The sequence below is a fragment of the Lissotriton helveticus genome, chromosome 3_1, assembly GCF_964261635.1.
Source record: "Lissotriton helveticus chromosome 3_1, aLisHel1.1, whole genome shotgun sequence".
In the NCBI taxonomy this organism is placed as follows: domain Eukaryota; kingdom Metazoa; phylum Chordata; class Amphibia; order Caudata; family Salamandridae; genus Lissotriton; species Lissotriton helveticus.
Window position 1 is genome coordinate 448,787,476 of NC_136061.1, and position 12,223 is coordinate 448,799,698.

The following is a 12,223-nucleotide window of genomic DNA, read 5'->3' on the forward strand; positions in this document are numbered from 1 at the left end:
CGAAAACCCCATCCTCCTCCCCACTCAAGGAAACCGGCAGCACTATAAACTACTCTTGACCCTTGTTTCAGGTGCTTTCATGTAATGCCCTGCTAACTGTTCTCCCTTTTCTCTCTTTCCCCCCTCTTACCTCTCTCGCCCCACACCTGCTTCCACCTCACAATTTATGAATGCTGTAATCTACTCAGATTCCACTGCAAATGCCTTTTATTATCTTTGTACAACATGTTGATGAGACCTTATAATCAAGTGAATAAACATTGTTACCATTACAAATGCAGTTTTTTATAAGAAATCACAATGCCAATAAAAATACCCCAATAACCTTTATAAAAATACATTTGTAAAATATAAATAGTACTGTGTGGAATAATGCATACATGAAAATATAAATATGACCACGTGGAAGAATGCATACATGAATACTTATGAAAGAAATTCCTCTCCATTCTGTTTGTCAAAGATTTTACATTTTTGAGGTTGGACGAAGGAGGTCTTCGCCTTCACATTCACCTTCAAAGTTAGTAGTTAATCGTTTTCTATCCTATCACATAAGCTGTCTTGGTCAGTCAGCTCAGATGTAGCAAGCAACTAAATATTTAGGTATTGTCTGATGGAGCATTTCGTTCTCACTGTGCTTTGACTGGTTGACTTGTATCCTTCCCCTGCTGGCGTCAGACCTTGCATTACAGTCCAAGAGGGAGTATTTGCTCTCTCTCCCTGTCTCTCTCTCTCTCTCATATCCCCCCCCCCCCACTCCTTTTCTCCCTCTGCTCTCTATTAAACAAGCATTATCTAAGCCAATAGGTCTACCAACAAGAGGCATGGGCTATGTCAATCTTTTTTAGACATTTTGTCCAGCAGCTACAATGGGTTGGTGGCACCACCGTGAGAATGGAGGGAAAGGGGGTAGGGTGAGCAGCATGGAGAGCGAATAAAAGATGGGTGAAGCGTCAACCAGGACAACAGGGGACGTTTTTGGAGAGACCTTCAAATAAGCCTTCAAATGCCAGATTGCTTATCCAAATCCCTTCAGCTTCAACCCTGCCTGTTGCTTTATTAGCAGGTGACCATCTTAAATGCTGCTAGAGCCATCTGAAGCCAGCCATCCTTGCATGCATCCAGCCATATTAAAACTTTTTTTATTGCTTTCAAAGATAAAAAAAGCACTGCGAAAGTCTTAAATTCTCGTTTGGCACAGAGTCTCAATTACAGTTAATCATCTTAACTCCCTGAACTTGCAGTTAGTCTAAATAACAGTACAACAGGTGATCCAAGGTACAAGATCCTGTTAAAGAGTAGGAAAGTGAGATGTTGTAACATATAGCATTCTGACCTTCAATTACTGCTTGCCAATAACGCAAGTATAAAATAATTTCCTGGACCCACGTCCTGACGACACTCTTGCAATTCCCACTTGAGCTATGGCCCCAAAAGAAACAACTAGCTCATCAATTGATGAGGCATATGCAAGTATCTTGGTGATAAAATTGGTATCATTGAATCAAAGGAGAGAGTGAGGACTAGGTAAGCTAGTCCGGATCCCCACTTTTATATGTCAAAATCAAAGAGGACTAGCTAAGTTACAAAGGGAAGGACTCAATGGAGTACGTGTGTCAAGGAAACCAGTAGGTTTTTCAGAAAGCCCTCACCCACCAACCTAGTTGGTGGCATGCTTCATCATCGGGCCCACCACAGTGGCACCTAGCGTGCCCCGGGTGTGCTTCGACGCCAGATTACTGCGGAGCTGGTATACTTGCTGAGTGTGCAGTGTAGTGAGTGTGAAGGTGAAAATTAAAAAACCATACAGATGGTCCCAGTACCCGAGGGTAAAACAATATTTTAATTTACTGGGCCTCTGTTGGTGTATTAAAAGGCAGACGGACGCGTTGGAGTATGGATTATGACCTCCAGTGTCCTGTGTGGTCTACATGTTTCAGCCTGGCCTTTCTTAATTTAAAACAGGCTTTCCTCAGGACCAAGTGAGTATGTGTAAAAAGTGAATTAAATAAATAAACTAAATTATAGTGAGTGTGTTTATTTACTATGTGTAGCACTCCCTAAGGTGCTATATGGGTGAGAGGGGGGATCCCTCTCGCTTTGCTACATATAACATAAAGGGGGACACAGACAGACGTACAAGGTAGAGTCACATTAGCATTATATTGCAAGTTTAGCCGTCATTCAACCGTCTTATAAGGTGATTGAACGAACTATGTATGGCTAAAGTGTGGTCTTGTCAGTGACAAGACTCATGTGGTTTTTATCTAGAAGCCGGTTGTTGTGGTGAGCTAGAAAACGGAAAATACCAATGTGAGGTTCAGGTAAGTAAAAGAGCATTATCCTCACACAGTATTTTTCTGTACAAAGCCTCCTTGGGTCGCCTGGCAGAGAAAAAGACCCTAAAAGAAGGTTGTAACAGCTTTTAAAATCATCCGACCTGTAAGGGAAGACCTCAACACCTTACCCCAGTAGTAGCTGTAGTGCGCTGTCTCGTTACTCACGAAATTGTCGGCCTGGTTCCTCCTTGGACCTGTCGTCCTTCTGCGGCGCCCGGTTGTGTAAGGAGGGCCTGGCCGGTCATGTTTATAAAGCCTCCGTTATTGCTTGCACCTGTGTAAGTGTAGAAACAAAGGGAGGGGTGCAATTGCGCGAAGCGCCATGTCATTGTAGCTGTGCGCATGCGCGAAGGAGTAGTGGCCCTCGCCGGGCGCATGCGCATTAGTATATTGCTCTCCGCGCATGCGCGAGGGAGCAATGAGAGCGTCCGACTACCGCGCATGAGCGGGGGAGCTAAGGGAGCGCCCGCTGGTCCGGCCAATGCGCTAGGGGGCTTGAAATTGCACGTTTATATTGCACGTGTAGAGTGAACAAACTTAAGGATGCTTGTGGGTTATGAAAAGTTAAAAGATTACAGTTTGAAGGGGCACTACTGATGAGTAATGGTTAAGTATTAGATTACAATGGCAGCACACTCAGATGCACAGTGGTACACGTTTGTTGAGAAGGGAGAAGACAAAGGGACATATTGTTTAGGCTAATTCTTAGTTCAGTTTGTTAATGAATTCCAGGGTATGGAATCATTCAGCCCCCCAGTATGTGTGGACAATCTGTATATCCAACGTTGTTCCTTTTGGAGGAGGTGCCTGTCGTTGTTTTCTGTTATGTCAAACTGTTCAATGACAGTCCAAGTAAAATCATTGGGGGTGTGGTGTTGGGACAAGAAATGGTCTGTCAATTTACTTATGTTTTTGCCACATCGGATGGTGCTCCGGTGTTCCGTCATTCTGGTTCGTACCTTGCGGGTAGTCATCCCAACATATCGTAGGCCACATCTGCATGTTATTAGATACACCAGGTTGGAAGAATTGCAATTGGTGAACTGACGTTGTGTCCATGTTTTTCCTGGTTCCAGGTCCAGGGTTTTGGATGGAGATGTTAAGTGGCATACACTGCAGTTATTGCACGGCTGGTGTCCTGTAAGTTTTGGTAAGCCCCATGCGTTGAGAACGGTGTTGTCTCTCGGGGCATTGTTGGGTCGGGGTCTAGTGTGGACTAGGGAGTCTTTTAGATTTTTTGCTCTTTTGTAGGCAAACCTCGGTTTTTCCCAATTTCTGCTGCCTGAGTTTATGATCCTCCAATTCCTGTTGATTATGTTGGAGACCTGGTTTGATACAGTGTTGTACGTGGTAACACAGGTCAGGGTGGGTTCCTCAGGTGGTCTTGTTGTTGCCTCGAGTAGGGCCTCCCTATTTTGACTCCGTGCCCTTTTGCAGGTGGTATTCAAAATCCTGGTGGGATATCCCCTGTCTTCCAGTTTGTGGATTAGGGTGGTTGATTGTTGTTTGAAATCCTGGATCCGGCTGCAATTGCGTCTGAGTCGCAAGAATTGACCATAAGGGAGGTTTTCCCTTAGAGGTCTGGGGTGGAAGCTATCAAACCTCAGGAGGGAGTTTCTTGATGTTGGTTTATAAAAAGTTGTGGTCGTTAAGCCATTCTGGTCTGCTTTTATATTGAGATCTAGGAAGGCTAGTTCAGAGGCACTGCTGGTGCTTGTAAATCTCAGGTGGTCGTCACAGCTGTTGATCCACAAGAGGAAATTATCCAAGGTTTCTTGACTCCCTTCCCAGATGATCAGGATGTCGTTGATGTAGCGACGCCATATTTTGATGTTTGCTGTGTAGGGGTTGGTGATGGTTTGTATGTAGGTTTTTTCAAAGTGGGCTACATAAAGACCGGCTATGCTGGGAGCGAAAACGCTCCCCATGCTTGTCCCATTGGTCTGTAGGTACAGTTTTCCCTCATATTCAAAGTAGTTGTCCTTTAGCGCAAGAGTTGCGCATTCCATGATGAAACTACGGGGAGTGTGATGGTTCCAAGTGGTACCCATAAGGACTTCATGCAGTACTTCCAATGTGGCGTCCTGTGGCAAGCTGGTGTATAAACTCTCAATGTCTAATCCGACAAGGAGTTGAGTTTCTGGGTTGAAATTAGTTTCCTTGATCACGTTGAGGAGATGTTTCGTGTCTTTTATGTATGATGGTGTCTGTTGGACCAAAGGGTTCAGGAAGAAGTCACAGAAGCGGGACAGGGGCTCTAGGAGTGATTGGATTCCAGACACAATTGGTCTGCCCGGTGGGGGGGTTACCCCTTTGTGCATCTTAGGTACTGTATAGAAGTACGGGGTCTTGGCACTTTTAGTGCACAGGTAATCCGCCTCCTGTTTGGAGATGTGTTCAGCATCTCGGGCATTCTTTACCAGGGTCAGTATCCTGTTGCGTAATTCCTCGGTGGGATCTTTCTTGAGTGGCCTGTAGTTTCTGGTGTCGCTAAGGAGTCTACGGCATTCGGTATCATAATCCGTTTTATCCATTAGCACGATACCTCCACCCTTGTCAGCAGGTTTTATGACAAGTGTTGGGTTAGTCTGTAGGCGTTTTATCGTTTCACGCTCTTGATGGGACAGGTTGTTGAAGGTGTCTTTCTCTTGTATATTTTCCACCTCCGTATAGACCGCCTGTTCGAAAGCAGCAATCTCTACTGGTATGCTGGCGGGTGGTGGGACGAAGGTGGATTTGAGTCTGAGACCTGTCTCATTGGGGATCTCCTCTTGGCTGTTGTCAGTCTCCGTTTTCTTTTCAAAGAAGGCCTTTAGCTTCAATTTCCTAAAGAACTCCGCTAGTTCCACATGTAATTTGAAATGGTCCAGTTTGGCTGTGGGGACAAAGGAGAGGCCTTTGTTCAAGACTGCTATTTCTTCCTCTGTTAGTTGTGTGCTAGAAATGTTGAACACTAGTTGGTTGGTTGTTCTCGGCGGTGCTGCTATTTGCTTGGTCCCGCCTGTTCCTTGGATTTGTTCCTCGTGTTCGAACTCACTGGTCCGCCTCCGGTGCCCAGTGGACCTGTGGTGCATTTCTTCTCTTTCCGCGGTTCCTTCGGCCCTGTGATAAAAAAGGATATCTTTGATTCTGATTCCCTTGGAAAAAGGGCATGTGTCCTGGTGCGTACATTGGTGGGAAACCATAGTATGGGGGTGGTATTGGTCCAAATTGTGGTGGCCCGAAATTGTGGTTCTGTTGTGGTCCCTGCCATGGTTGCTGCCAGTGTTGACCTCGTCGGCCTCTCCCTCTAGATTGGTTTGATTCGGTACTGGAATTGCTCGAGACCGAGCTGTTGTCCCCGGAGCTATCAGAGTCTTTTTTGGCGGGAGCGTAGTCATCATCCGCGTAAGGGTATGTTTTTGTGAAACTGAATCTCTTCAGATCCTTTTCGAAGTTCTTAACTTTTGTCTGGGTTAGATACTCTTTATAGTCCGCCATCTCGCGATTCTGGTCCTCTAACTTCTTTTTAAACCCAGTTAGAGTGGTTTTGAAGTGGGTCTCTGTTGCTTGTATTTCGATCATGATGGCGTCTGAGATTCGTTTGGCGGTTTTTATGATCAAGATCAGCCAGTCCCTGGTGCAGTGCCAGGCGATCTGGGCCCAGTCCTTTCTAAAGGTCGCACCATCCAGGAAAATTCTGGGAGCGTTGGTAACTATGAGACCTTTTGGGGCAGTGTTGGTGCGTAAGTATTGTGCTAGAATTACGCCATGTAAGATGGTTCGTATTCTGTTCCTTTTCTTCTCAGTTAGTGTGTCCCAATCAGTTGTCTGTGCAATGGTTGTGGAGATGTTGAAGTCTGCCAGGAGGGATGGGTCGGATAGAATTTCACTGACATCATCTTCAGTGAAAGTGAGGCCGATGTTTTCTGCCATGTTGCCGTTAGAGATAGAACTCTCGCCGCTGTGCGCTGCCTAGTATCATTGAATCAAAGGAGAGAGTGAGGACTAGGTAAGCTAGTCCGGATCCCCACTTTTATATGTCAAAATCAAAGAGGACTAGCTAAGTTACAAAGGGAAGGACTCAATGGAGTACGTGTGTCAAGGAAACCAGTAGGTTTTTCAGAAAGCCCTCACCCACCAACCTAGTTGGTGGCATGCTTCATCATCGGGCCCACCACACTGGCACCTAGCGTGCCCCGGGTGTGCTTCGACGCCAGATTACTGCGGAGCTGGTATACTTGCTGAGTGTGCAGTGTAGTGAGTGTGAAGGTGAAAATTAAAAAACCATACAGATGGTCCCAGTACCCGAGGGTAAAACAATATTTTAATTTACTGGGCCTCTGTTGGTGTATTAAAAGGCAGACGGACGCGTTGGAGTATGGATTATGACCTCCAGTGTCCTGTGTGGTCTACATGTTTCAGCCTGGCCTTTCTTAATTTAAAACAGGATTTCCTCAGGACCAAGTGAGTATGTGTAAAAAGTGAATTAAATAAATAAACTAAATTATAGTGAGTGTGTTTATTTACTATGTGTAGCACTCCCTAAGGTGCAATATGGGTGAGAGGGGGGATCCCTCTCGCTTTGCTACATATAACATAAAGGGGGACACAGACAGACGTACAAGGTAGAGTCACATTAGCATTATATTGCAAGTTTATCCGTCATTCAACCGTCTTATAAGGTGAGTGAACGAACTATGTATGGCTAAAGTGTGGTCTTGTCAGTGACAAGACTCATGTGGTTTTTATCTAGAAGCCGGTTGTTGTGGTGAGCTAGAAAACGGAAAATACCAATGTGAGGTTCAGGTAAGTAAAAGAGCATTATCCTCACACAGTATTTTTCTGTACAAAGCCTCCTTGGGTCGCCTGGCAGAGAAAAAGACCCTAAAAGAAGGTTGTAACAGCTTTTAAAATCATCCGACCTGTAAGGGAAGACCTCAACACCTTACCCCAGTAGTAGCTGTAGTGCGCTGTCTCGTTACTCACGAAATTGTCGGCCTGGTTCCTCCTTGGACCTGTCGTCCTTCTGCGGCGCCCGGTTGTGTAAGGAGGGCCTGGCCGGTCATGTTTATAAAGCCTCCGTTATTGCTTGCACCTGTGTAAGTGTAGAAACAAAGGGAGGGGTGCAATTGCGCGAAGCGCCATGTCATTGTAGCTGTGCGCATGCGCGAAGGAGTAGTGGCCCTCGCCGGGCGCATGCACATTAGTATATTGCTCTCCGCGCATGCGCGAGGGAGCAATGAGAGCGTCCGACTACCGCGCATGCGCGGGGGAGCTAAGGGAGCGCCCGCTGGTCCGGCCAATGCGCTAGGGGGCTTGAAATTGCACGTTTATATTGCACGTGTAGAGTGAACAAGCTTAAGGATGCTTGTGGGTTATGAAAAGTTAAAAGATTACAGTTTGAAGGGGCACTACTGATGAGTAATGGTTAAGTATTAGATTACAATGGCAGCACACTCAGATGCACAGTGGTACACGTTTGTTGAGAAGGGAGAAGACAAAGGGACATATTGTTTAGGCTAATTCTTAGTTCAGTTTGTTAATGAATTCCAGGGTATGGAATCATTCAGCCCCCCAGTATGTGTGGACAATCTGTATATCCAACGTTGTTCCTTTCGGAGGAGGTGCCTGTCGTTGTTTTCTGTTATGTCAAACTGTTCAATGACAGTCCAAGTAAAATCATTGGGGGTGTGGTGTTGGGACAAGAAATGGTCTGTCAATTTACTTATGTTTTTGCCACATTGGATGGTGCTCCGGTGTTCCGTCATTCTGGTTCGTACCTTGCGGGTAGTCATCCCAACATATCGTAGGCCACATCTGCATGTTATTAGATACACCAGGTTGGAAGAATTGCAATTGGTGAACTGACGTTGTGTCCATGTTTTTCATGGTTCCAAGTCCAGGGTTTTGGATGGAGATGTTAAGTGGCATACACTGCAGTTATTGCACGGCTGGTGTCCTGTAAGTTTTGGTAAGCCCCATGCGTTGAGAACGGTGTTGTCTCTCGGGGCATTGTTGGGTCGGGGTCTAGTGTGGACTAGGGAGTCTTTTAGATTTTTTGCTCTTTTGTAGGCAAACCTCGGTTTTTCCCAATTTCTGCTGCCTGAGTTTATGATCCTCCAATTCCTGTTGATTATGTTGGAGACCTGGTTTGATACAGTGTTGTACGTGGTAACACAGGTCAGGGTGGGTTCCTCAGGTGGTCTTGTTGTTGCCTCGAGTAGGGCCTCCCTATTTTGATTCCGTGCCCTTTTGCAGGTGGTATTCAAAATCCTGGTGGGATATCCCCTGTCTTCCAGTTTGTGGATTAGGGTGGTTGATTGTTGTTTGAAATCCTGGATCCGGCTGCAATTGCGTCTGAGTCGCAAGAATTGACCATAAGGGAGGTTTTCCCTTAGAGGTCTGGGGTGGAAGCTATCAAACCTCAGGAGGGAGTTTCTTGATGTTGGTTTATAAAAAGTTGTGGTCGTTAAGCCATTCTGGTCTGCTTTTATATTGAGATCTAGGAAGGCTAGTTCAGAGGCACTGCTGGTGCTTGTAAATCTCAGGTAGTCGTCACAGCTGTTGATCCACAAGAGGAAATTATCCAAGGTTTCTTGACTCCCTTCCCAGATGATCAGGATGTCGTCGATGTAGCGACGCCATATTTTGATGTTTGCTGTGTAGGGGTTGGTGATGGCTTGTATGTAGGTTTTTTCAAAGTGGGCTACATAAAGACCGGCTATGCTGGGAGCGAAAACGCTCCCCATGCTTGTCCCATTGGTCTGTAGGTACAGTTTGCCCTCATATTCAAAGTAGTTGTCCTTTAGCGCAAGAGTTGCGCATTCCATGATGAAACTACGGGGAGTGTGATGGTTCCAAGTGGTACCCATAAGGACTTCGTGCAGTACTTCCAATGTGGCGTCCTGTGGCAAGCTGGTGTATAAACTCTCAATGTCTAATCCGACAAGGAGTTGAGTTTCTGGGTTGAAATTAGTTTCCTTGATCACGTTGAGGAGATGTTTCGTGTCTTTTATGTATGATGGTGTCTGTTGGACCAAAGGGTTCAGGAAGAAGTCACAGAAGCGGGCCGACGAGGTCAACACTGGCAGCAACCATGGCAGGGACCACAACAGAACCACAATTTCGGGCCACCACAATTGGACCACCACAATTTGGACCAATACCACCCCCATACTATGGTTTCCCACCAATGTACGCACCAGGACACATGCCCTTTTTCCAAGGGAATCAGAATCAAAGATATCCTTTTTTATCACAGGGCCGAAGGAACCGCGGAAAGAGAAGAAATGCACCACAGGTCCACTGGGCACCAGAGGCGGAACCAGTGAGTTCGAACACGAGGAACAAATCCAAGGAACAGGCGGGACCAAGCAAATAGCAGCACCGCCGAGAACAACCAACCAACTAGTGTTCAACATTTCTAGCACACAACTAACAGAGGAAGAAATAGCAGTCTTGAACAAAGGCCTCTCCTTTGTCCCCACAGCCAAACTGGACCATTTCAAATTACATGTGGAACTAGCGGAGTTCTTTAGGAAATTGAAGCTAAAGGCCTTCTTTGAAAAGAAAACGGAGACTGACAACAGCCAAGAGGAGATCCCCAATGAGACAGGTCTCAGACTCAAATCCACCTTCGTCCCACCACCCGCCAGCATACCAGTAGAGATTGCTGCTTTCGAACAGGCAGTCTATACGGAGGTGGAAAATATACAAGAGAAAGACACCTTCAACAACCTGTCCCATCAAGAGCGTGAAACGATAAAACGCCTACAGACTAACCCAACACTTGTCATAAAACCTGCTGACAAGGGTGGAGGTATCGTGCTAATGGATAAAACGGATTATGATACCGAATGCCGTAGACTCCTAAGCGACACCAGAAACTACAGGCCACTCAAGAAAGATCCCACCGAGGAATTACGCAACAGGATACTGACCCTGGTAAAGAATGCCCGAGATGCTGAACACATCTCCAAACAGGAGGCGGACTACCTGTGCACTAAAAGTGCCAAGACCCCGTACTTCTATACAGTACCTAAGATACACAAAGGGGTAAACCCCCCACCGGGCAGACCAATTGTGTCTGGAATCCAATCACTCCTAGAGCCCCTGTCCCGCTTCTTTGACTTCTTCCTGAACCCTTTGGTCCAACAGACACCATCATACATAAAAGACACGAAACATCTCCTCAACGTGATCAAGGAAACTAATTTCAACCCAGAAACTCAACTCCTTGTCGGATTAGACATTGAGAGTTTATACACCAGCTTGCCATAGGACGCCACATTGGAAGTACTGCACGAAGTCCTTATGGGTACCACTTGGAACCATCACACTCCCCGTAGTTTCATCATGGAATGCGCAACTCTTGCGCTAAAGGACAACTACTTTGAATATGAGGGCAAACTGTACCTACAGACCAATGGGACAAGCATGGGGAGCGTTTTCGCTCCCAGCATAGCCGGTCTTTATGTAGCCCACTTTGAAAAAACCTACATACAAACCATCACCAACCCCTACACAGCAAACATCAAAATATGGCGTCGCTACATCGACGACATCCTGATCATCTGGGAAGGGAGTCAAGAAACCTTGGATAATTTCCTCTTGTGGATCAACAGCTGTGACGACTACCTGAGATTTACAAGCACCAGCAGTGCCTCTGAACTAGCCTTCCTAGATCTCAATATAAAAGCAGACCAGAATGGCTTAACGACCACAACTTTTTATAAACCAACATCAAGAAACTCCCTCCTGAGGTTTGATAGCTTCCACCCCAGACCTCTAAGGGAAAACCTCCCTTATGGTCAATTCTTGCGACTCAGACGCAATTGCAGCCGGATCCAGGATTTCAAACAACAATCAACCACCCTAATCCACAAACTGGAAGACAGGGGATATCCCACCAGGATTTTGAATACCACCTGCAAAAGGGCACGGAATCAAAATAGGGAGGCCCTACTCGAGGCAACAACAAGACCACCTGAGGAACCCACCCTGACCTGTGTTACCACGTACAACACTGTATCAAACCAGGTCTCCAACATAATCAACAGGAATTGGAGGATCATAAACTCAGGCAGCAGAAATTGGGAAAAACCGAGGTTTGCCTACAAAAGAGCAAAAAATCTAAAAGACTCCCTAGTCCACACTAGACCCTGACCCAACAATGCCCCGAGAGACAACACCGTTCTCAACGCATGGGGCTTACCAAAACTTACAGGACACCAGCCGTGCAATAACTGCAGTGTATGCCACTTAACATCTCCATCCAAAACCCTGGACCTGGAACCAGGAAAAACATGGACACAACGTCAGTTCACCAATTGCAATTCTTCCAACCTGGTGTATCTAATAACATGCAGATGTGGCCTACGATATGTTGGGATGACTACCCGCAAGGTACGAACCAGAATGACGGAACACCGGAGCACCATCCGATGTGGCAAAAACATAAGTAAATTGACAGACCATTTCTTGTCCCAACACCACACCCCCAATGATTTTACTTGGACTGTCATTGAACAGTTTGACATAACAGAAAACAACGACAGGCACCTCCTCCAAAAGGAACAACGTTGGATATACAGATTGTCCACACATACTGGGGGGCTGAATGATTCCATACCCTGGAATTCGTTAACAAACTGAACTAAGAATTAGCCTAAACAATATGTCCCTTTGTCTTCTCCCTTCTCAACAAACGTGTACCACTGTGCATCTGAGTGTGCTGCCATTGTAATCTAATACTTAACCATTACTCATCAGTAGTGCCCCTTCAAACTGTAATCTTTTAACTTTTCATAACCCACAAGCATCCTTAAGCTTGTTCACTCTACACGTGCAATATAAACGTGCAATTTCAAGCCCCCTAGCGCATTGGCCGGACCAGCGGGCGC

At 46.0% G+C, this 12,223-nt stretch overlaps 1 protein-coding gene across 1 annotated transcript in view; it reads right to left on the reverse strand.

Moving 5' to 3' along the window:
* The window catches only part of LOC144822599 (pleckstrin homology domain-containing family M member 3-like), a 539,479-nt gene that overhangs the window by 362,972 nt on the left and 164,284 nt on the right, over positions 1 to 12,223 (reverse strand). The gene's annotated exons all lie outside the window — the stretch shown is intronic.